The sequence below is a fragment of the Spinacia oleracea genome, chromosome 4 (genome assembly GCF_020520425.1).
Source record: "Spinacia oleracea cultivar Varoflay chromosome 4, BTI_SOV_V1, whole genome shotgun sequence".
Classification (NCBI taxonomy): domain Eukaryota; kingdom Viridiplantae; phylum Streptophyta; class Magnoliopsida; order Caryophyllales; family Amaranthaceae; genus Spinacia; species Spinacia oleracea.
The window spans coordinates 102,012,780-102,037,832 of NC_079490.1; positions in this window are offsets into that span (position 1 = coordinate 102,012,780).

The window sequence follows — 25,053 nt, forward strand, 5'->3', positions numbered from 1 at the left end:
AAATGAATTCCGGAACCGGGAATTTAATCGGAAGCGTATCGTACGAATAAGCATCGGACGAGGCCTGCCGGACGAGGGCCCAGCACGAAGCCAGGCCATCGCCCAGCAAGCCAAGCGCGCCACACGAACAGCCAAGGCCACGCCAGGCCCAGCAGGCCATGGCAGCGCGCGCAGCGCGCGCAACAATGGGCTGCGAGCATTGTTGCAGCTCGCGTGGGCTTGTAGCTCGCGTGGGCCGAGCGGCCGTGTGGGCTATGCGCAGGCATGGCCTACACGCTTGCGGGTCATGCTCGTGTAGAGTTTGTGTTCACATACGAAACCTAAAGAGTACAGGATTTGTTTAATTATTAAAATTCCTAATCCTAAAAGATAAATTAATTAAATAAGAATTCTACTAGGATTCTAATTTAATTAATTCGTATCCTAGTTGGATTCGATTACTTATTCCATGGTCTATAAATATGAGTTAAGGGCTCATAATTTATATCGAGTATTCAAGTATTCAAAGTGATTTTGAGAGCAAAAATTCAGTCATATAATTGCCTACAATAGCCGAAAATTCTAAGTACCTTAAGGGCGATCCTAGTTGGTCAAGCTTAAGGCGGATCCGGACGTGCTGTGGACTATCTACGGAAGGACGACACTTGGAGTCCTAAAGACTTGTTCTTGTTCGGTTCGGGCGCAGCTAGGGAGGGCACGCAACAAAGCGTATGCATCTAAACTATGCTAAATGATTATGTGTAAATAATATGCTTTCCTGGCTTTATGGTTTTTCCGCATGATTTATGTTTTGTCATATGAATCATAACCTAACAAACCAATAATAATAATATAATTTAAATATGGAATTGAAATAGAATAGGCAAGGAAGAAGAGAATTATACCAATCCGGCCTATAGCACGGAACAACCCCGAATTAATTGTGATTGGGCGAAAGAATTGAGTGAACGAACAAGAACACACACACAAACCTTGTGAGTGTGCGCGCGCGGTGAGAACGAAGAGCAGGGGCAGGGCAGCAGCTGTGCGCAAGAAAGGGGGACGAGGGCGCGGGCTAGAGAGATCAAGAGGGACGAGGAACGTGAGGTGTGTGGCTGGGCGAGAGGCAGCACACACACAACAACAACACAACATCACAGCAGCAGCGCAGGGGCGTGGTGGCGCTGATTGAGGGAGCAAGAGAGTGTGAGGTGTGCGGGTGGTTACGTGCACGAGGGCACGAGGCAATGAGCATCAAGGGCGAGGGGCGTGGGTGCTCGAGGCACAAGGAACGAGCGCACAATTGTTGTGCGAGCTCGGCAAGGACACGGGCCAAAGAAAGGAGAAGAGAAATTACTGTAGCAGGATTTTGGAACGCTCATAGCCTTTAATCTACAACTCGGATTTGATCGATTCTTAAGGAAAGTCCAATAACTTTTCGAGATCTATAACGTTTAAGAAGAAACCTTTTTCTGAAAACGAACAGAAGCAGGAGAAAAACGGCCAAACATAAGTTCGACGAAAGAAAGAAGAATTTAGGGTTAGGGTTTTACTTTTAGGTTTAATGAATAATAGGGAGTGATTTTGAGGGTGAGCACCTATATTTATAGGCTTAGGAAACTCAAAGATGGGCTAGGCTTTAGGATTCCCTTTCGGGCTTCATTAAACATAGGGTGGGCTTGTTTGATTTGTTTGGACTTGTACTTGGAATTGAATTGGGCTAGATTCATTTAAAATCGTTTTACTTTTGAAACCCAATTAAATTCCCAACATTAAATAATAAATTCGTTTAATACTCTAATCAAATAAAATACATTTAAATAACATTTAAATGCGTTTTAAATTCTAAAAATTCTAAAAATACTTTATAAATATAATAAAAATATATTTATAAAATACAGAAAAATACGAGGTATTCCAGAGACGTCCTTGAGGCAGGAGGGGCCGAGCTTGGATCTGGGACAGGGGTCCGGTGCTGGTGCTTATCAGAGGCATTCTGATGCTGAGAGGGGAGCTTCCCCTTTTGTACATGTTGATCCCACCAGGCATTCGGTTAGAGGTGCAGGCAGTTCACGGCCCTTTGTTTCTTCCCCTGGTTACTATTTCGGAGGAAGTGGTCCTCAGACTTGGGGTGCAGATTCCTGGTTTTACTATGCAGAGATGGAGAGGATGCGTCAGGCTCAGATGTTTGGGTCGTACCAGTATATGCCGATGCCGCCGCCGTATCAGTATTCCTCTCCTCATTAGGGAGTTCATCCCTCCATTGGCACACTTCGTATTTCGGAGCAGGATCCTAGTACCCCTGGGACGGAGCTGGATCGGGATTTGGAGCGCCTCAGGAGGCGGAACAGGGACAAGGCGCCTGTGGTTGATGTCAATGTTGATGATGACTCAGATTGACCCTGCATGGTAGCGAGTTCCATCTTGCCTGGGTTGATTTTGTATAGGCCGGATTGTATTTGTATAGATTTGAACCTTGAATTTTTGTATGGTTGTATGGTTTTGAACTTGAATTGGTTTGCAAAATTTGAAGATTGGTTTTTTGTATGTTTGAATGTTTGGAATTGTATGCGTTGTGTGTGCCTTGAAATTTGTGGCTAGATGCATGCATGAGAAATTTGCCAAAAAATTTTGAAAAAATTTGCCCCATTTTTTTGGGTGTATATACCCACTATAAGTCCCCACTTTGACTGAGGTTTTTTGGTTAGGAAAAGCGCAAGTCAAAGTATATTCAACTCTTGCTATGCATATGCAGACTCGACTTAGGATGCCGATCTTGGACTAGAATGCTTGAATTTTGAAATGACTCGAAATATGTTCGAAGCGTTGATCCGGACTGCTTAAAATCGCGCGGCTTACGGCTTTGGAATCTTGAATAATAGAGGTTGTACTCTGCTGCCTGAAACACTAAAGAGTGTGTACTCGGCATCATAAAAGAGGACGGTGGCCTCGTCCTTTGATGTAGGCCCCTGCGTCTGGCGCAGGCTTGGCGCCAGGCGCTTGTGGGCTGTCGTGCAAGCCGACTCTTGTATAAATAGGGAGGTTGTTGGATCATTTCTTGTATCAACCCTTCCCTGCTATCATTGCATACTGCTTCCTCTCGAAAAGAAAAAATAATATGGTTGTGTCCTTTGAGAGTGCCTTGAACTCGTGGCTTGGTTCGCTAGGAAAATTGGAGAAAAGGGAGCTTGATGGCATGCATCTTGGGGTGCTCGTCTCTTTCCGGTTTGTAAAATTGGATTTGCATTTCATTCTTGCTGCTCTGGAGGCTTGGGATCCTAATCATCATGTCTTCCTCTTTGGAAATAATGAGGTATTTCCCCTCCTTGAGGAACTTAGTGCTATATTGGGGTGGCCCATTATGCTGGAGTCATGCATGCCCAGTGTTGAAGAACACTTTTTCTTGAGTTTTGAAAGGTATTTGGGCTTGAAGCCCCCACTTTTGAGTGTTGTTGTATATGGCAGAGGGGTGGATTGTTCCCTCTTTGTCACCTACTTAATTTGCTGGGCTTGATGTTCCCAAAGTATTCCGCCTAAGAGCCTTGAGTTTTTGTATATTCGCTCGCTTTCTCTTTTCGAAACAGGGGTTTGGCAATGGTGATGCCTCCCTAATAGAAATTATAGAGCAGTTTGCTAATGGTCGGGACCCAATGCCGCTCGTGATTGGCGAAACATTGACGGGCCTTGATAAGCTGAAGTCGGACCCCTCTTCTTTGCCATCAGGAAGTCCGGTGTTACTCCAAGTAAGGATCTGGAGCTTTCTTGTATGTTAAATTTGTACTTGTATTTGAATGTCGAATTTTGAAATGCACTTCTTGTATACTCCCCAAGGTTTGGCTTATGGAGAGGCTCATGTTGGTGGCACCACCGGAGAACATGGCGACCTATAATAGAAAAGGATTCACTATGCGGCCCATGCTGCATGGCCGGCTTTCATTGGATAAGTGGCGGTGCGCACTCTCTGGGATTGAATCTTGCATAAGGTGGGTAGTTCCTTGGTGGGGAATGAAGGAAATAATGCTCTTGGTCCAAGTATGCATTTAATGTTAATTCTAATAAATGCGGTTCAGTATTAATTAACAAGTTAATAATTCAGTGAGATCAAGTGATCTGAATGCCTAGCTAGAGGCCGCTTCAGTTCGAGTGGAATTAATGATATTAATCCACAGCTTACTCTTGACTGAACCCGTAGGGTCACACAAATAGTACGTAAACGGATCAAGTATTTAATGGCATTAAATACTCCATCTATGGATATTCGGAATCGACGGATCTTGGTTTCAGTGGGAGCAGAGATCGTCAAAGGCAAGAAATGAATACTCCGGAAACGATGATATTGCCGAAAACGGAAATATGGATCGTAGCGGAAATATAAATATTATCCAAGTCGTAGATGTTGCCGGAAACGGAAACATGGTACGTATCAGAAAATATTATCGGAAATGGAAATATTACCGGAATCGGAAATATTGCCGGAAACAGAAATATTGTCAGAATCGGAAATATTATCGGAATCAGAAAATAATTCCGGAAACGGAAATATTAAATATTTGTTCGAAACGGAAATTAATTCCGGAATCGGAAATGTTAAATATTGTTCATATCGGAAATGAATTCCGGAATCGGGAATTTAATCGGAAAGCGTATCGTACGAATTAGCATCGGACGAGGCTTGCTAGACGAAGGCCCAGCACGAAGCCAGGCCGACGCCCAGCAAGCCACACGCATCCAACACGCCAAGTGCTCGACCAGGCCCAGCGCAAGGCCAGGCCCAGCCAAGCCTTGGCGCGCGACAAGCTCAGCGATGGGCTGCGAGCATGGGCCTCAGCGTTGTGCGCTCGGCGTGGGCCGCAAGGCTTGTGTGCGAGCGTACGGTGCTTGTGCGTTGCTGGTGTGTGTGACGAACCCTAATGCTATCGGAATTCGTGCATTGATTAAATCCTAATCCTAAAAGATTAAAATTATTATTTAGAGATCTAATAGGATTCTAATTAATAAATTAGTATTCTAACAGGATTCGAATTCCTTTTCCATAGTCCTATAAATATATGCCTAGGGTCATAATTTTAGGAACGAGTTTTCAATAAGTATTCATACAATAAAACAGTGATTTTTGAGCAGAAAAATCAGTCACTTTCTTGCCCCATAATAGCCGAAATTTATAGTACCTTAAGGGCGATTCTAGTTGGTCAATCTTAAGGCGGATCCGGACGTGCTGTGGACTATCTACGGAGGGACGACGCTTGGAGTCCTAAAGACTTGTTCTTGTTCGGTTCTGGCGCAACTAGGGAGGGCACGCTACAAAGTTTATGCACATAAATTATGCTAAATGATTATGTGTAAATAATATGTTTCCTGGCATTAAGGTTTTCCGCATGATGTATGTTTTGTCATATGTATCATAACCTAACAGTGGTATCACGAGCCTCTTATTATTTTCATAATCTAAATTGCATGACATGGTTAAATTTTACAAATTTGCAAAGAATTAAAAGGGGTGATTAATTTTCGTAATTGTTAATTAATTGCAAATTGCGTTTATTTAATTATATGTACGCAGTTTTTCGGCAGTTTATTCATTACTCATCCAAATCGAGTGATTTTTGTGTCAATTCCGCATGTAAAAGGCATTCTGAAATTTAGACAAAAATACTACTTTCCGCCGAACCCAGAATTCCCAAATTCGAAGCCTAACTATGACTTTTCGGAGGTTTTAGTTTTTCGAACGCAAATGTTTGTAAATTTAAGATGTTAAATTGAATATTTGCGATTCTTGTTGATAAATCTTGAATTTTTTATTGACCTACTGTATATGTTTAACAACTTTGAATGCCTAGACTTGTTAATTATACAACCTAATTTGTAATTATGATTAATTTGTTGAAATTCGAACAATTTAGAATTGATTTGATTTTCATAATTAATTAATGATTTAATTAGGTATCCATGATTAAAAACCACTATAAAAATTGTTAGTTTATGATAAATTTTAAATTTTTATGACCTAGATTTGAATCCATGTTAATCGGAAATTAATTGATTAATAAATTTTCGATTTTTCGCCCTAAAATTACGAAATTAATATGTTTTATTAATTTGTCATAAATTTTGAATTAAATTTTTTTAATTTTTTTATGAAAAACGCTCATGAATGTTGCACGCACAAAGCAAAGGACGCTACGTGTTACCCTTAAGGGGTGTTGTATAGTGCGGGCACGCGACGATGAGCAAGAGAGCTCGTCGCCCGTGCGTTACGAATGCAGCGAGCAACCAAGTCATCGCGCGCGTGCGAGGCGAGGAGCCTGGGCGTGTGTGTTGTGTTGATGGGCGGTGGGCGAAGGGGCGTAGCACAAGGTCGAGGCGCACGCGCGGGAGAGCGCAAGCTGGGTCGCCCAGCGATCACTGCTCCGCGCACCAACGAGCGCTGCCTCGCCACGAGGGACTGCTCGCGCCTAGCGAGCGATGCATCCCTTCGAGAGCTGCTGCGATGCATGCGGGCAAGCAGGCTGCGCGCAAGCGTGGCTTGGCTTGCTGTGTTTGCGCGTGGCTGCTGCTGACATTGTGCCATGGCCAAGCGATCGGTCGTGCACACGATGGGGCTTGGGCGCAAGCCCAAGTGCCTCGTCGTGTTACGATTGAGTCGTTTTGAATTTTAATTTGAAATTTTCAGTTCGGAAATAATTTTAATTAATTTTAAAATTAATAATTTAAATTGTTTTCTTGGGATTGAATTTTGAATATTATAATTATTATAAATTTTAATTTGTACTAATTATTTTACTAAAATTAAACCTTGAATTAATTTAAATTCGTTTAAATCAACTGAAAATAAATTAAATAAATAGATTCGATTATAATTTTATATGAGCTTTAAATTATAATTAAACTTGTATGTTTCCGGTTAGACTAGAAATACATTTTTATGTTTAAAATTAGTAAAGCATATAAAGTTATTGGTTTAAGTGGGAGCAATTTTAGTCATAAACTCTTGATTAGGTCTACAAATCCTTTAAGGTTAAATAACTTGATTAGAATTAATAAGGACTGAATAATTGGTAGATTATTGGTGCCCTTGATTAATTGCTGCAAATATTTATGTGATGTATAACGTGTTTTACTAACCAGCTATGTGGGCCATTCATGATAATGAATGGGTGAATGGTATATATTGTATATGTACTGTTTTGCAGGTTATGAAGTGACTAGTATGGCCCAAATAGGATAGAAAATATGGTCTGCGTACCATTAATTTGAATGTAATTGGTCTAATGTACCAAACTTTGTTTTTCAGTTCAAATATGGTCTGCGTACCATTAAATAGTTGTAATTAGTTTAATTATAGCTGATCCTATTTGAAGAAAATGGCGCCTCCCACGGTGAAATTCAAGACGGAGTTTCCAATCCATTTTCAAGACGGACTTTGAAGTTGAAGCTTCAAGATGAAGTCGGGCCATACTAGACCACATTTATGTTATGCATGCTTTAAGTTATTTATTGGTTTTAAATATGTCTTAAATATGCATGACATTCTGGCTTGATTATGTTGCATGATTAAGGATTTTAGTACGAGCCTTAAGTTCCAAAGTTTAAAAAATTGAGTTAAAAGGTGTCATGCCAAAATAACACTTACTTGGATAACCTTTACATCAATCTAGTAATAGTTTTACGCTCAGCGAGGTGTTACTTATTGATCCTAAAGGGGTAAGGTACACAAATAATTGTGAGTACATGTTAGTTTTGGTGAAACTCAACGATATAAGTAAGGAGTCCTTTTATGTCGTGGAAAGTTCGATAGGTTTACCTAATAAGCTCTTAGACGTACCTATCAACCAAGAGTAGTTTCTAGACTATTAGCAAAAGGCTTTTGCTTACCTAAAAGATTTTAGAATTAAGTCTAAATACATAATGTGCTTAATTCTTCAATCACTACGTCAAAAAACCCAAAAGAAACCACCTAAAAAACATATAAGAGACCTCATGAGAGGTGGTCTTAGAATTACAGGTCTCTTAAGTTAAGAAACCACTTTTCTGGGGTGGTTTCTTAGTTTAAAATAAAACACCACTTTTCTACGAAAAGAGGTCTCTTTGTTATTGTTTATTTTAATGTAAAATAAAAGCAAAAGGAACCATCTCGGTGAGAAAAGAGGTCTCTTTTATAAAATCTTTGGAACCTCTCATGTTAGAAAGGTGGTTTCTTTACATATTATTTTATTTTAAAAAAAAATTGCATTCCAGGTATCACAATATTTAGGGCCTTTAGGCTATTTTATTCCTTTTACTTTTTAGTTTGGAATTAATTTTAGCGTCACATTATAGATAAATCACATTTCAATATCTGAAAATTTATTATTCGTGTACAAAATTAAAAACAATAAACTCAATTCATAATAATGTATTGGAGTACATGAAAATATTGTATTAAAAGCACCCAATTACATCATAAATCACAATCACATCACAAAGCCTTGTATTGTATTTCAGAACCAACTCCTTATTTGGTTCCTACTAATTAACTCCTTATTTGGTTCCGACTAATCAAAGGTAAGGCTGTAACAATTGAATTTTGGATACACTACACTCTTGAGCCTCAATCCCTTCGTAAGCCTAATTTTGAACACCGACTTCGTAACGATTTAATGGCCTCAATCGCTTCGTCAGCCTAATTTTGCTGCTTCGTCACGATAGCCATATACTTAAGAGAGCCCTATTAATTCTATCTCCACCTTACCAATGATGTCTTGGCCTAGTGGTTAAGTCTGAGGGCCTGCGTACAATAGGTCTCAGGTTCGAATCCCCCCGCCCCCATTTGTAATTTATATTACCCTTGTGGCTCATTCGCGCAAAAAAAAAAAAAAAACTCTATCTCCACCTTTCGTAGCAGCCCAAAATAGAGGAATTGCTTTCTCTATATCTTTATCCACCAACTGATCACAAAATCCAACAAAAAAAATTAACAAACCAACATTAAAAATTAAAAAAAAGGATGTGGTGTATTATAAACAAATTCAATTGGAAAATTAAATCTCCAACTACAAATTTCACAAACCTGAACATGCTTGGCTCTAACATAAGGAGTATCACCAATAGGAGATGGAGAGATGCAATCGAATAATCCCAGTGGTCAAACACACAGTTCACTATCTTCAACCTTAATCAATTAGTGAATACATAATTACAACAACAAAAATTAACCAGTTAATCAAAATTCAAACAAATTCAAAATGAAATTGAATGATTTAAGGGTAAGTTAAACAATTTCTCAAAATAAACAAAAAAAAAAAATATCAAAAAACGTACCCTGTTGTCCCGATTGCATACACTGATGAATTCAGAAACCCATGGATTATTTTTTTGCTGTTTATCTCTCTAATGAACATTCTTCTCGCTCTCTTCAGCTTACTTCTGAAGCTATCAACTTGAATACTGGAAATTACACTGTAAATCATCAAAACCCCACTTTGTTTTTTTTTATGGGTATCTAATATATTGTTTAATTTTGTACTTTTAGTTTCAATTTTTCTAACCTATCTAAGATGATGCGCTTATGTATGCATGGCCTTGACCAGCTAATTCGGCGGTGGGAAGATATGAAATGTAGATGAGAGAGATGAAGGCTCGTAAAATCAAATTAGGTTTTATAAGAGATGAGACAGATCGAGCTATTGAGGTCATGCGTTTATAAATAAAATACAACTATTTATTCTTTTTGTTTTTAAAAAATTAAGAAACCAGTTTATAAAAGAGGTTCCTTATCTAATTTATTTATTTTAAAAAAATGTTAATTTTTTTAAAACAAAGAAACCTTCTGAAAGGAACAATGGTTTCTTATGACATGTAGAATAATTAAGGCATTAAAAGAGACCACCTTTTTTAAGAGGAGGTCCCTTATATTTCAATCAAAGAAACCACTTTTCTAAGATAATAGGTTTCTTTTATTAAGAAACCTTTTATTTTACAAAAGAGGTTTCTTATTAGTGATTCTTTTGGCCTATTTTGTGGTAGTGAATGGTTTTAGGGTCTTTGAATCATTTTATTCACACCTGCCGGAACAATAAATTCGAATAAAATGCTAATAACTTGTTTGAATTGCATGATTGCTTTAATTTTCAAGTTATTATTCATGATAAATGTTTAGACTTTGCATGCTTCAATGTATGTTTTAATTATTGTTTATAATTAAATATCTTGCACTGCAGTAAATCCTTTTGGAAAGGTAACAGTAAATTTCCTCAATTGGTAATGAATCCAAGAACGATTCACGGAAATGAGAGAAAATGAGCAATTTAAATGTACGTTTCTTTTAGCGACTTTTATGGTTGTTTTCGAATATCAAAATCGAATGGCGAACCGATTGGTGCTTGTTGATTCAAAAATAAAATGTAGTTTTAAGATCATAAAGCATTGAGTTTAAACGCCCAGCTTTACCAATGGTTAACAACCTAATATCTTTGTCCATTTAATTCTCGAATGAGTCTAGTCCCTAGACATTCGAATACATCGATGCTTAGAGAACTTTAGAAGCTTCTGGTAAGATCATCTAGTTGAAACTTAATATTCAACATAAAATGGTAAGAACCTTGTTGGAGTGATATTGGACATGTCTAACAAAGTATAAAAGTCAACACTAGAGAATTCAATTCTTAAGACTATAAGAAAGGGTACAAGAAATAGGAAAACAAGGAACAAATGAAAGGAATTTACGATTCCGTTTCTACCTATAAGTTTATGTTTAAAGAGAAGTGACCTAGCAATCAAACTTCCTTGGTATCATATACCGCTTGAGGTTTTTACTTCGGTAATAACTCAAACAATGGAAGCTAGGCTACATTAATGGCATACAAGTGGGAAATGAAGCATGGCAATGCTACATTAGTTGTAGGGTCATCTAGTTTGTTTTAAGTCCTTTCAAGGCTGGAACTTAATGGCTATTTTGTTCCATAATCAACATACTTAAATTTCTGCTTCAAACACAGAAAGACTCGCATTCAAGAAAAACAAAAACAATGTTTGTTTGTGTTATTTGAATGAAATGGTCATTTACGGGTTGAGTCAATATGCTTGATTAAAACAAACAAATCTTTAACAATAAGAACTTTACTAGGTTCAAATCAACCCTTGATTTGAGTTCCACTAATCTTTGGCATTGTTTCTTAGACCATATTAACAAGTTAACATTCAAAAGTTCTATTTTGATGGACTTTTTGAAAGTTGATTGATTTCTAGATCAATTCAAGACAAGCTAGTCTTACTTGTTGAAAGTAACAAAAGATATGAACTATTGTTAGAACGCCTAGACAATAGAGTTCAAAGCTAAAGAAAGATTTTATGACTTTATTATTTCACATAGATTTGAGTGAATATAGGTTTATTTACTCAAAGTGATATAAGTTTGAATCTGTTTGGCTAGTTCAACAATTCAGAAGTATAAAATCCACTTGGCAAGAAATCATAAAGATCTAGGTTAGATCATGACGATGATTACTTCAAGACCAAATATGATCATCAATGATTGTGCGTTGTAATTTCACGATCTAGCTCCATAAGATATGGCATATCTAAGTTGGAATGATCGAAGTCAATTAGTATTTGATTCGATCAATGATGAATCATAAAGACTTTTCCTAAAATTTCTAAAACAAAATGCTCAACTACCACCAAACTAAACCAAATTCGTCAAAGCTATTGAAAAGTAATTTCGGATATCTTTTCAATAATATATATCTAAAGAGTTGCCAAACTCAGTGGGAGCTTAGTGTTTGTTATTCAACAAACTAAGGTCCAAGTATAGATATACGTATCATTGTGATTTATTCAAACGAGACACAAGGGTATTGTCACTACCACGAATTTTTGAGAACATAATGTTTGTTTGCTCGAAATGATATCCTTTTGGAGATTCGTTTCCAAAATGAAAAGTGGGGGAAAATAGACCTCCAAAGTCTTCGAGGCGAACAACAAACATAAACGGGCGTTCAGGAGGCTTTTCGAAGTTGTTTAGAAAATCCGAACACGTATTCTTTAAGGACTTTAGAAGTGTCTTTAAAGAATAGACATCTATTTGAAGACTTTACAAGTGCTTCAAGGAGAACAGAATATTCAAAGGACTTTCAAGTGGCTGTTGATATTCTATTGTTTGATCGATGTTCTATACCCAAGTAGGCATAGAGTTCAAGTCACTGGAACTATGATATTCTTCTATTGGATAGTGAAGAATCATGGAGTTCAGGTCACTGAAGCTATGCGATTTTTCTATTAGATAGTGAAGAAACCTACAACCTGCAGTCAAACTATTATCATATAGATTAATGAGTTTGTGATATGTAAGAAAGCTATGACGAAACCCAGATTCCCTAAAATGGTTAGAGGCCATATATAGACTCAAATGTTTTAAATGGTTAGAGGCCATAAAACATACTCAATGTTTTGATGACAAAATTGAAATTTTGTTGATTTACAAGAATAGTTTCACACCTATTGGTTGCAAGTTTGTTTTAAGGATAAAAACCATCAAACATGAAATTGTGTTCACACACAAAGCTAGATTAGTTGCTAAAGGTTACAAGCAAATTCACGGTGTGGATTGTGTTGAAACCTCATGCATAATCGTAATGCTTAAGTCTATAATTCAAGTAATGATTGCATATTGGTACATATGGCAATTGGATGACAAAACGTATTCCTCAATCAAATGTTGGAAGAAACTATGTACATGGCATGTCATAGGATTTGTGGATCCAAATAAACGCTTGAAAAAGGAAAGCTAGCCTATGAAATCTAAGTACAGATATTTAAGCAAGCAATTGGGAATTAGAACTGTATTTTAGTGAAGCTAATAAGTATTTTAGTTTCATAAAATGTACATGATTCTTATAGATATATAAGAAGTTTAGTGGGAGTACATAAAACATAATTGGTCCTATGTGTGTCATACACATATATCTCTATTATGAAATAACATTCGAATGCTAATGACTTAGATTTGAAAATTATTCATCAATGACGGACCAAGGCGAAACTTAGTGCATACTGGGTATTAAGATCCATTCACAAAGATCTTATAATATTGCTCTGGATTAAGTAATGGTATTTACTAAATCAAACACGAAAGACTCCATTGGAGATATTCGACCCATATGAATAAATCTAAGTAAAAGATGTTTGAACTATGTATAAGCGTTTACTAAGTTAAACATCAAAGGATCTAAGTAAGATTCTTAACCTATATATATGTCAAAGAATTTAGCTGGATTTAGTATCTACTGAAACTAGATGAGCTAAAGTTACATGAATAGAATTCAATTGGGAATTATTCTGCAAAAGAATTTATCATGTATGATATAATATGAGGATCGCCAAAAACGTATCGTAAGGCTTTAGGCATGACGAACATATAACCAATCTCTATTAATCTAAGTGAAGATCAACTAGATTGAGATCAAGAAAAACTTATGGTACTTAAAAAGGTACATAAGAGTAGTTCTTGATTCAAGGAAATAAAGATATGCTAAATATTGATGCTACACGCATAAACACTGGCAAAGGATCAAGCAAGATTCCTTTGGAGTTAACCATTGGCAAGGAGGAGCTATAGAGCATCGTGTTTTGAAATGGCAACATGGATTGAAGACCATGAGTTGTTGCGTGGGAAATTAAATATTAATTTCTATGTTCTAAGATACAGCTGGAAAGTCTTCCACATATCTGTGAACTGCTTGGATAAGTAAAATCCAAACAAAGCATCACTAGCAACCAAAACAGTTGAAGTAAAAGTACTTATTGCCTAAGAAGCAATAAAACAGAGTTGTTTATATTAATGAGTTCTTCATTGAACTTGGGAAGATCACATGTCTTCCAACTTAATGGTTCTTCATTGCAAAATGCGCAGAACCACTATTGAAGTAAGAAAGACTAGATCGCACAATAAACATACTGAAAAGATCTTATCATCTATCTCGGAGAACATTCGATGAAAAGGGTATTAAGATTGGCAAAGCATGATAACTAAACCTATGCAACAAGTGAGAAGCAACACTCACATTGTAGCACTGGAAATCAAGCATAGCTTTGAATTCCATGAACTGTTTTAAAGATGGTTTGAGGCCCATGGTCGTAAAACATTGGGGTTAAACATTTATCATATATGAAATGTATTCTCATATTCCATTTAATCTTGGTTTAGTATTAAATGATGAGTCCCTTCAATTTAACGAAGTATTCAAGATAGATTGTCAGGACCAGTCCTGTGACTAAGAAATGTCTATCAAGTGAACTTGAATGTCAAAAGTTAAAAATTGTCCCTGGTCGGAGTTTTCTATAAAGATGGACGCATAGAAAACGTTAGACGACTAGAATGCAAGATGACTTGTAGTTCTGTTTCTTGAACTATGTGGACATGGCAATGTCATAATCATTTGCATAGATACTTACTTTGGGAAGACTAGTATCGGACAAACCTATGAAACTTTACTGTAAGAGATGAAAATCTGTCATAAGTAAATTTCATTGAAATTATTAGACACTAATCCTCAATACCTGAGTGATTTGAGATTACTTGTTTGAGAACTGCTTACTTTGACGTTGTCAACCGTCGCACCGTAAAAGGAGGCTATAAAGGCAACGCTCAGGTAATCACCTATCAAACGAAGTCCAATCTCAAGATCGCAAGATTGGGATTATCCTCCCATAAAACGGGATGAGATGCTAAAAGTTGTACAAGGCCACTCGGAGAGCTAGAAACTGTAAAATGCATGGCCATGCTCAGATGAATCATAGGCTATGATTATCTGTTTATTTGATCAGTTGAACTCTGAAACTGAGAAACACCTCTGGACATAATAAGGATGACAACTCTTACCTTATGTTCAAGAGCAAGCATCGAGCGACAAAGGAATTAGGAAATGCACACATGTCCCTAAGGACAAGTGGGAGACTGAAGGAAATAATGCCCTTGGTCCAAGTATGCATTTAATGTTAAGTCTAACAAATGCGGTTCAGTATTAATTAACAAGTTAATAATTCATTGAGATCAACTGATCTGAATGCCTAGCTAGAGGTCGCTTCAGTTCGAGTGGAATTAATGATATTAATCCACATCTTACTCTTGACTGAACCCGTAGGGTCACACAAATTGTACGTAAACGGATCAAGTATTTAATGGCATTAAATACTTCATCTATGGATATTCGGAATCGACGGATCTTAATTTCAGTGGGAGCTAAGATCGTCAAAGGCAAGAAATGAATACTCCGAAAACGATGATATTGCCGGAAACGGAAATATGGATCGTATCGGAAATATAAATATTATCCAAGTCGTAGATGTTGCCGGAAACGGAAATATGGTACGTATCGGAAAATATTATAGGAAATGGAAATATTACCGGAATCGGATATATTGCCGGAAACGGAAATATTGTCAGAATCGGAAATATTATCGGAATCGGAAAATAATTCCGGAAAGGGTAATATTAAATATTTGTTCGAAACAGAAATTAATTCCGGAATCGGAAATGTTAATTATTGTTCGTATCGGAAATGAATTCCGGAATCGGGAATTTAATCGGAAAGCGTATCGTACGAATTAGCATCGGACGAGGCTTGCTAGACGAAGGCCCAACACGAAGCCAGGCCGACGCCCAGCAAGCCACACGCATCCAACACGCCAAGTGCTCGACCAGGCCCAGCGCAAGGCCAGGCCCAACCAAGCCTTGGCGCACTACAAGCTCAGCGATGGGCTGCGAGCATGGGCCTCAGCGCTGTGCGCTCGGCGTGGGCCGCAAGGCTTGCGTGTGGGCGTACGGTGCTTTTGCGCTGCTCGTGTGCGTGACGAATCCTAATTCTATCGGAATTCGTGCATTGATTAAATCCTAATCTTAAAAGATTTAATTTATTATTTAGAGATCTAATAGGATTCTAATTAATAAATTAATATTCTAACAGGATTCGAATTCCTTTTCCATAGTCCTATAAATATATGCCTAGGGTCATAATTTTAGGCACGAGTTTTCAATAAGTATTCATATAATAAAACAGTGATTTTTGAGCAGAAAAATCAGTCACTTTCTTGCCCCATAATAGCCGAAATTTATAGTACCTTAAAGGCGATTCTAGTTGGTCAATCTGAAGGCGGATCCGGACGTGCTGTGGACTATCTATGGAGGGACGACGCTTGGAGTCCTAAAGACTTGTTCTTGTTCTTGTTCGGTTCGGGCGCAACTAGGGAGGGCACCCTACAAAGTGTATGCACCTAAATTATGCTAAATGATTATGTGTAAATAATATGTTTCCTGGCATTAAGGTTTTCCGCATGATTTATGTTTTGTCATATATATCATAACCTAACAGGGAATTGCTGCTATGAGACATGCCCCTGGTTCCACCGCTTTGAGGGTGCCAAGCCTCACAATGCTGGTCTTCTACCCGCCTGCTCGAGTGATGAGACAATATGGCTTGAAACAGGAGATTCCCGACTGTACTGAAGAGAACCCGAAACCTGTTGTGCTGAATGCGAATCGACATGAAGTTTGGAGGCGGTATTGGGTTGCCAAACCATTCGTGAGTATCCAGTTCCCACCTGATTCAGTTACTCTGTCTGCGGGGTACATTGTATGGATGAGAGGCCCTAAGCCAGAGGGACATTTCTTTCTCCGGACCAGCTAGAGTCCGAGGTTCTTGAGCTAGACGTCCTGCATCCACTGACTATGAGGAAGGTGACGAGAGTGTGGCCCATCCGGTGCTTGACCGTTCGGAATCCAAAGAAGGTTCGTCTTCCTCCCGTCTTGGAAGGCTTGCAAGTTCCTTCTCCCGCCGCTTGGGCAAAGGGAAGATTGATGATTGATTGCGGGAGGAGTCAGGGGATAGTACTCAAGGTGCCAAGACTCGAGAGCATAGTCGCCCGACCCTAGATCTTTGTAGGCTAAATGTGTTTGAAGTTGTATTGGAATGAATTGTGTTTGGAATGTGTTTGGAAGATGTGTTTAGGAAGTGAAAAGGATTTTGAACTTTGCTTCACTTGATCCTGACTTTGCATTTGAATTAGCTTTGAAGGGCTTAGGGCCCAAATAAAAATTTGTTATGTTAAATTCCGCTTGAACATGCTTTGCTTTGAATTGACACATTTGGAATAAAGACAACAACAATTTGAGTTTTGAATTTTGATTTGATTTGATTTTTGGGATGCCCTTAATTGAGGAAACTTTGAATTTTTTTGTATTAAAGTGGCCGGGCCTCGAAATGAGGTTGCCTACGTGTCCCGTTAGGGAATCAGGCCGGACGTTGTTCTGACTACCTTACAGGACTTGAATTTGGATTCTTGAATTTGAACATAGAACTTAGACATAGAACTTCTTGAGTTGATCGAGGTTGGTCAGAGATCTGAATTCTGTTCCGTCGATGTCTGTTAGTTCGACTGCTCCCCCGGAGAGGATCTTCTTGACAATGTATGGGCCTGCCCAGTTGGGTTTGAACTTTCCCCTTGGGTCCATGGTGCTTTTGCGAAGGGCTTTTAGGATAAGCTCGCCTTCTTTGATATTTCGGGTTCTGACCCTTTTGTTGAAATGTCTGGCCACTCGGCGCTGATAGACTTGTACATGGTGAGCGGCTTGAAGCCGACACTCATCGAGTATGACTAGCTCGTCATATCTGGCTTGTACCCATGCAGCTTCTAGGATTTTGCTTTCGAGGACTATCCTTAGAGAAGGTATCTCTAGCTCGATAGGTTATACTGCTTCCATTCCATAGACCAATGAGAACGGAGTTGCACCAGTTGAAGTGCGAATTGAAGTTCGATATCCCCACAATGCGAAATGCAGCTTCTGGGGCCAGTCTTTGTAATTGGTAGTCATTTTCATGATGATGGCTTTGACATTCTTGTTGGCTGCTTCGACTGCCCCATTGGTTTGTGGGCGATAAGGTGAAGAGCGGTGATGTTGAATCTTGTACTCGGTGAATAGATCTTCACACTCTCCTTGAAAATGGGTTCCCTGGTCACTGATGAACTCGTGAGGAACGCCGTATCTGCATATGATGTTTTCTTGTATGAACTGGGCCACTTGCTTGGAACCCAATCCTTTGAATGACCTGGCCTCGACCCATTTGGTGAAATAGTCGATGGCGACCAGTATGAACTCATGACCCCCGGTGCCTGTAGGAGTGACTTTGCCGATGACGTCGATACCCCAGGCTGAGAATGGCCACGGTGATGATTGAGAGTATAGTAGTGACGGAGGAATGTGCTTCAGATTCGCATACTTTTGACATGTAGGACATTTCTTGACAAACTCCCATTCATGTGGGTGCCACAGACTCCAGCATGTATGTTGTCCATGACTCTTTGAGCTTCGTTCTTGTCAACACATCGGGGGTTAGGACCGCCAAGGGACCTTTTGTATAGAATGCCGCCTTCCATGACGAAATTGGCTGATTGTAATCGTAGAGCCCTTTGATTCTTGCTTGAAAAGTGTGGGGGATACTCTGAATTTTGTAGATACCTTTGAATGTCTGTAAACCAAGGCTCATCTTCGTCTTGCTCGACGTTGTCAATAGCATGGACATATGCTGCTTCTTGACGTGTTTCAATTGTAAGTGGCATTTCAGCCATGCTGCTTGGAATGTTGATCATTGAAGCCAGTTTTGCCAGTGCATCGGCGAATTGATTCTCCTCTCTCGGGAGGTATGTAAGCGAAGCTCTTCTATTTGTTCAGACAACTGTTCGAGGTAGGACTGGTATGGGGCCAAGCTCTCGCTTCTTACTTTCCATTTGCCGAAAATTTTATTGATGATTAGGGAGGAATCCCCGTACACTCGAAGTTTCTGGATGCCCAGTGCTAAGGCGGCTTCCAGGCCCATGATGCATGCTTCATATTCTGCCGCATTGTTTGTGACGTTGAATTGTAGTTTTGCTGATATCGGAATGTGTGTGCCGTCTAGAGCTACTAAGACATCCGTTCTGGTTGGAAGCACCGTCAAAATGCATTGACCAACTGTCATCATTGGTCATTAAGATTTTCTCGTCGAGTAAGTCGTAATCTTCCTCTTCTGCCTCGACAGGAAAGTCGGCTAGGAAATCTGAAACTGCTGAACCCTTGATAGACTTCTGTGGAATGTATTTGAGGTTGAATTCTGCTAGCATGACCAACCATCTGGACAACCGTCCGTTGAGTGGTGGTTTTTCGAATAGATACTTGAGAGGATCCGCTTTGCTGATCACATGTATTGTATGGGAGAGCATGTAGTGCCGTAGTTTCTTTGTGGCCCAAACCAAGGCGATGCTGAGTTTCTCGAGCTGGGTGTATTTGGTCTCGTACTCGATCAGCTTTTTGCTTATGTAGTATACGGCGTTCTCCTTTCCTTCAATTTCCTGGGAAAGCATAGCCCCTACTGCTGAATCGGTTGTTGTGAGGTAGAGCCTGAGGGGAATCCCTGGCATGACTGGCTTTAGTACTGGTGGGTTGGAAAGGTAGCTCTTGATTGTGTCGAAGGCATGCTGACAGTCGCCATCCCACACTTTGGGCTCGCTTTTTCGGAGCTTTCGAAATACTGGTTCACAGATCATTGTGAGTCTTGAAATGAACCTGCTGATATATTGTAGTATGCCGAGAAAACCCCGAATTTCTTTTTCATTCGTTGGTGGTTGCATCTCGAGAATTGCTTTGATTTTTGAAGGATCAGCCTCTATGGCTCGATAGATGATAACATATCCGAGTAACTTGCCTGACGTTACCCCGAATGCGCGCTTTTGAGGATTGAGCCTCATGTTGTATTGTCTGAGCCTGTTGAAAAAATTTCGAAGTACCGAGGTATGCTCGTGTCGCTCTTTGGATTTGACAATCATGTCGTCGACATATACCTCAATTTCCCTGTGAATCATATCGCTCATGATTGCTGTGGCTGTTCTTTGATAAGTTGTTCCTGCGTTCTTTAGTCCGAACGGCATAACTGTATAGCAATATGTACCCCACTGAGTGATGAAGGTTGTCTTCTGCATGTCTTCCTCTGCCATGGGAATCTGATTGTAGCCTGCGTACCCGTCCATAAAAGAGAGTAAGGCGTGATTTGCGCTGTTGTCGACCAAGATGTCGATGTGAGGCAATGGAAAACCGTCTTTAGGGTTGGCCCTGTTAAGATCCCTGTAGTCCACACAAATTCGTACTTTGCCATCTTTCTTTGGAACTGGGACGACATTTGCGATCCATTCTGGATATTTTGCTTCTCGAATAAACCCGGCCTCTAGCTGCTTGGAGATCTCTTCTTGAATTTTGAGGGAAACATCCGATTTCATGCGACGGAGTTTCTGCTTGATGGGCTTTGAACTAGGAATAAGGGGAATTGTATGCTGATCGATGCTTGGATCAACCCCTGGCATATCTTGATAGGACCATGCGAAGACATCTACATACTCTGAAAGTAGATTGATAAGATCGTCCCGCTCTGCTTGAAAGAGTTAAACCAATCTGAACTAGTTTTGAATCACTGTTGTTAGAATGGTTGATTTTTTCTGTTTCCTCAATTATGGGCGTCCTGTTTTCATGATTTTCGATAGCTTTTAGAAATTCAAAGTCAGTTTCTTGTAAAGCAAAGTTGTTTGGATTAGAATTGTGTTTTGAATTAGGACTCGAAGAGTAAGTAGAAATTGAAGTGTTATTGAAATCAGCAATCATTACATCGACTGTTTTGACTTGAAGCTCGGCCTTTAGAGGCTCTTGATTGATGCAAGACTCTAGTTCTATACACTTAGACTCATCGCTAGACTCAGATCCAGACTCATCCTCAGACTCGGACTCGCTCATCATAGATCTTTCGCCCACACTAATCTTGAACATTTTTCCATTTGAATTGATTCTTGAAAGGGACTTGAAGCTTGATTTGTAGGAGATGAACTGACTGCTCGTTCGATGCCAGCTATGAGGGAGGCTAGGGCTGATGGATTTCTTTTCAACCTCTCTCCTCTTCGGCGAACCCACAGGATCCTTGGACTCCTAGTTATAACATACCAGACGATTTTAGAACTTGGACTTCCCGACACATGATATGATATGCATGCAATGAATGAGACCTAGACTTTCACTCTAAGTGTCACTCCGAAGATTCGAGATTTTGGATTTTGTACTTGTATCCGGGATTTGCAACCCGTTGGAAATGTTTGAAAGGAGCCCTCATTCTTTTGTAAGAGTTGACTCTTTGTACTAGGAGTTGGAATATCGAAAAAAGAATATTTCGACCTATTGGAAATTGGATTTATTTGAAGGGAATTTCAATCCGCTCAAGAATTTTGGAAATTGGACTTGTACTAGGAAATTGAATTTTGTATTATTTCAAGGGAATTTCAACCCGTCAATATTTTAGGGGATTTCAACCCGTTGGACTTGGAGTATTTGAAGGGAATTTCAACCCGATTGAAAAGGGAATTGACTTTGTATTATTTCAAGGGAATTTCAACCTGTCAATATTTTTAGGGGGATTTCAACCCGTTGGATCTGGAGTATTTGAAGGGAATTTCAACCCGCGGGAGAATTGGAATTTGTATTATTTCAGGGGAGTTTCAACCCGTTGGAGGATTGGACTTGTATTATTTCAGGGGAGTTTCAACCCGTGGATAGAATTTGAACTTGTATTATTTCAAGGGATTTTCAACCCGTTGAATGGAATCTCGAACTTGTATTATTTCTGGGGAGTTTCAACCCGTTGGAAATGTCTTGAATTTTGTATTGGGGAGGAATGGAAAGCAAGATTTCTTTGTAGCTTGAAGATGAATTTGGAATTTGAATTTGGCTCGAAGTTTGAACTTTGAAATGGAAAGGACGCACTTTTGTATGTAGAACATGAGGCTTTGTATTTGGAAAATCCGGCATTATGCCGCCGTGGATTTGAAACATTGAATTTGGGAATTTGAAAGTCCGGCATTATGCCGTCGTGGATTTGGAATCTTGAAGTATAGGACTTGAGGTTTGAAATATAGAATAGAAAAGTCGGCATTACGACGGCATGAATTAGGAATTTGACCCTTGAAGCTTGAAATTTTTGAAAGGTCGAGTTGGAAAGTTGGCATTATGCCGGTATGGGCTCGGACATTTGAACTTGAGACCTTGAGATTGGAATTGGCAACTTGAGTTTGAGGATTGAAGACTTGAATGTTTGAAATAGGAAATCCGGCATGACGCCGTTGGATTTGGGTTTTGAACTTGAAACTTGAAACTTGAAACTCGAAATTTGAACTAGAAAATCCGGCATTATGGTGCCGTTGAATTTGGATTTGAAAATTGAGCTTTTGGACTAGAAAATTTGGATTTGAACTTGAAACTTGAAATTTGGACTAGAAAATCCGGCATTGTGATGCCGTTGGATTTGAACTTTGAAAATTGAGGTTTTGGATTTGAAAATTTGGATTTGAACTTGAAACTCGAAATTTGGACTAGAAAATCCGGCATTATGACGCCGTTGGATTTGAACTTTGACTAGGAAACTTGAGGTTTGGACTTGAAAATCCGGCATTATGACACCGTTGGATTGAATTTTGAATTTGGAACTTGGAATTTATACTTGAAAATCCGGCGTTATGACGCCGTTGGATTGAATTTTGAATTTGGAATTTGGAATTTGGACTTGAAAATCCGGCATTATGACGCCGTTGGATTGAATTTTGAATTTGGAACTTGGAATTTGGACTTGAAAATCCGGCATTATGACGCCATTGGATTGAATTTTGAATTTGGCATTTGTGCGTGAGGCGTGTTTAAGGGTTTTGAATCAAATGGAGTGACACTCCTAAAGACCCTAAAATCGGTGATTTAGATGCATGAGGTTTGAATGATGCTCCTAGGGGTTTGGTTTCCTAGTTGGAGGCTAATTGGTTTTGGCAAGCTAGAACTCGAGGTTAGCCATTCACGTGTGCAAAGACGCCCACACAATGCACAAGTAGCACGTTGTCACACTAATCATGAATATGAATGCGGCATGCAAAGTTCTCAACCTAAGGTCGGTCTAAGTTTTGTATGATGCAAGTGGTCGGCTTTGGGTGTCAAAAGGTACTCGGCTAAGAGACGGATCCGGCGACAAGCTTGCACATCCGTCTAAGGGAAGTGTGTGTCGGCAGACGGCCTCCATACTTGACATCGGGAATGTCAAGTAAATGCCAAGTTTCGGTAGGCGCGGAAATGGTCACACACTTTGGTCGGGAACCGTATGGAGAGTCACCATTTCGTTGCCCCCGGGGCTAGCCCGAACGTAGAACACATCCGTTTGGGAAAAGGTAGAAATTCATTTTGCACAATATGGTTTTCGAAAAATGCATGAAATGCCTAGAAATTGAAATTGAAATCGTACTTGAATTTGTATTTGTAAAGCTCGTTTTTCGGCACTTGTTCACGAGGTTTGGGAGCGTCCTTCCAGATTCAAAAATAGACTAACTCCCAATAGGAAAAGTTGAGCAAAAGTGGGCGACAAGCCACTGTGAGCCACTGTCTTGGATGTAGGCAGGGGCTGCGCCAGTGCTGGCACCCAGTACTTAAGCAGAACAGTGGCTTGTTGCTCGAAATCTGCCCGCATTTTCGAATTGAAATTAGTAAATTCCCCAGCGGAGTCGCCAGAATTGTAGGGGGTTTTTTTTGTGCAAAACTTGTTTCCCGTTCTACAAGAGGGGCGGTTCTTTAGAAAACCATAGAATTTTTGTACCTCGAAGGAGTCGCCACCAAACATTATTTAAAGTCTCGTTTGGAAAGACCGCAAGTGACCCTATTTTGGATAAGGCTTTGAATCCTTGAAACGGATGGGTGAGATCCGGGCACGGGAACGAAATGCTTATTCTGCGAGCTTTAGAAATATTCAAGTACGTTGGCACAACATTTTTTCGAAAATATACCCTAGATTAGACTATGTGGGTTTGAATTTAGAGCAAATAGAATCTCTAATTGTATGGTGGTCACTTTGCTTTAAAGATTGATTTAAGGAACCTAAGGCCGGTTTGTCCAAGAAATTATCTTTGTTAAGCGTGATGTAACCTTTGTATTTTGTTGTATTTAGCATGTGCCGTGATGAAAGTAATAAAGCAAATAAAGCAACATCACAATACTAAATAAAGTGCAGAATTAGTAAATACAAGACCCCCTAGAAAAGGACTAGGGAGTAGGTCCACATTGCCTAGAAATGGACTAGGCAAGTAAAGGTGCGGAATTGAAAGTGCGGAATTGAAATTGCGGTATTGAAATTGAGGTATTGAAAGTGCGATATTGAAATTGCGGTATTGAAAGGTGCGATATTGAAATTGCAATATTGAAAGGTGCATAATTGAAATTTGTACTTGGGCACATGAGATTCGAACGCCAAGTGGCTCCTTAAAAATAAGTGCGCCCGACACGAATTCAAAGCCAAAAATCTCAACTTGGGAGAGGTTGCTCAACCAAAATATCCTAGATTTTGCATGTTAAACTTGAACTTGAAAGCTTGAATATTGAAGTTTTGAACTTGAAATATTGAAATTTGAACTTGAAAGGATCCTAGTTTAGGGAAGTAACCATGAACAACCCTAAACATGGTGAGATCTTGAAAGTTAAAAACTCGAACTTGTATATTGAAAAATGGAGTTTTGAATCTCAAAAGACTAAACCTTTAAATGTTAAAAGGTGTCATCTTTGATTACCCCATACTTGAAGGTGATTCTAGTCCAAAGAGGTGATTGTAAACAACTTTGGACATCCTTGAATCTTGAAAGTTTGCATTTTGTATTTTGAAAAAGTTTGTATTTTTGGAAAACATGTATGATGGTTGCAAGTGGTGTTTTTAATGATTAAAAAAACAATAACTTGCTAATCATTTTGAAATCAAAGCAACATAGTTTATTAGAATGGGATTCGGATTTACCTAGTTAGGTTTAGGCAAGAGCTCCCAATTGCTTTTGAATTTAGGAATTTTGTATGTGTTTTTGAGGAGTTTTTGAGTTGTATTTTGAGGCGTAATGTCAGAATTACGACGTTGTATTGTTGTTCTCCTCCTCATTATGCTGAAAATGAGGGGTATTTATAGGAAGAATGGGTGCAAGGCGCCAGCACACGCCAGCGCAGTTGGCTGCTGACGTGGCTTGAAT